The sequence below is a fragment of the Chiloscyllium plagiosum genome, unplaced genomic scaffold (genome assembly GCF_004010195.1).
Source record: "Chiloscyllium plagiosum isolate BGI_BamShark_2017 unplaced genomic scaffold, ASM401019v2 scaf_12819, whole genome shotgun sequence".
Lineage (NCBI taxonomy): Eukaryota > Metazoa > Chordata > Chondrichthyes > Orectolobiformes > Hemiscylliidae > Chiloscyllium > Chiloscyllium plagiosum.
In genome coordinates, this window is record NW_025213878.1 from 27,923 (window position 1) to 29,596 (window position 1,674).

The window sequence follows — 1,674 nt, forward strand, 5'->3', positions numbered from 1 at the left end:
GAGGTGCCCAGTCTCCCCAATGTAGAGGAGACCGCATTGGGAGCAACGGATACAATAAATGATATTAGTGGATGTGCAGGTAAAACTTTGATGGATGTGGAAGGCTCCTTTGGGGCCTTGGATAGAGGTGGGGGAGGAGGTGTGGGCGCAGGTTTTACAGTTCCTGCGGTGGCAGGGGAAAGTGCCAGGATGGGAGGGTGGGCTATAGGGGGGACGTGGACCTGACCAGGTAGTCACGGAGGGAATGGTCTTTACGGAACACGGAAAGGGGTGGTGAGGGAACTGGTGGGTTTGTAGGTGGTGGAAATGTCAGTAGCATATGGTGGTATGGGATACCCCAATGACAGGAACTAAGGCCATGGGTATGGCAAGTGATTGACGAGAAAATTGTATTAGAACGTCCAACCACATCGAGTCTGTGCCAACCATGATGCAAATCTAAAACAAATCCCATCTGCAGCACTTCCCTCTGTTCCCTGCCTGTTCACATCTCTGTCTAAAAACCTCTTACAGGTGGTTATTACCCCTGGCAGCACATTCCAGTCACATACCACCCATTTTTCCTCACACATCTCCTTTAAACCTTCCCCCCCCCATCTTAAACCCTCGCCCCCCCCTTTTAGTATTTGACATTTCCAACCCCAGGGACAGACTGTCCACCATTTCCATACCTCCCACCCCTGAAAGTTGCCACCCAGGGTTGACAGGGATGTTAAGAAGGCGTGTGGTGTGTTAGCTTTTACTGGGAGAGGGATTGAGTTTCGGAGCCATGAGGTCACGCTGCAGCTGTACAAAACTCTGGTGCGGCCGCACTTGGAGTTTTGCGTCCAGTTCTGGTCAACGCGTTTATAGGAAGGATGTGGAAGCCTTGGAAAGGGTTCAGAGGAATTTTTACTAGGATGCTGCCTGGGCAGGCCTAATGAGGAAAGGCTGAGGGGCTTGAGGCTGTTTTCGTTAGAGAGAAGGTTGAGAGGTGACTTAATTGAGACAAATAAAAGAATTAGAGGGTTAGATCGGGTGGACAGGGAGAGCCTTTTTCCTCAGATGGTGATGGCTAGCACGAGGGGACAGAGCTTTAAATTGAGGGGTGACAGATATCGGACAGATGTCAGAGGTAGTTTCTTTACTCAGAGAGTAGGAGGGGCGTGGAACGCACTGCCAGCACCAGTAGCAGACTCGCCAACTTTAAGGGCATTTAAATGGTCAGTGGGTGGGCATGTGGACGATAATGGAATAGCACAGGTTAGATGGTTCCACAGGTTGGCGCAACAATCAAAGGCCGAAGGGCCTGTACTGTGCTGGAATGTTCCGTGTTCTCTCATAGTCTTGGAGGCTTCTAACGGAGAAAACAATCTAGGTTGGTCCAACCTCTCCCTGTAGCTCGTGAAGTCCGATCTAGGTATGGTCCTGGGAACCCTCCAAAGCCACCACCATCCTTCCCCTCCCTCAAGGGGGGGGCGGGGGGGGGGCCAGAGGTGTCACTGTCTTTACTGCCAGAGTCTAACCGGAGGGATCCATCGCTACCACTGCATAGGAGCACTGGTGAAACCCCCGTCCGGGCCTGGCGTCGAGAGTTTTGATCTCCTGGAATATCAAAGGGATCTACTGGGGTTGCAGAGCAGAGGAGCCTGGTCCCTGGGGTGAAAGATCTAGCCTTACTGAGAAGCGAGAGTT

General features: G+C 52.0%; 1 protein-coding gene across 1 annotated transcript in view; it reads right to left on the reverse strand.

The window, feature by feature from the left end:
- LOC122547742 (atypical kinase COQ8A, mitochondrial-like) overlaps positions 1-1,674 on the reverse strand; it is a gene marked incomplete at its 5' end in the record, with an annotated part of 11,097 nt that overhangs the window by 8,064 nt on the left and 1,359 nt on the right. The gene's annotated exons all lie outside the window — the stretch shown is intronic.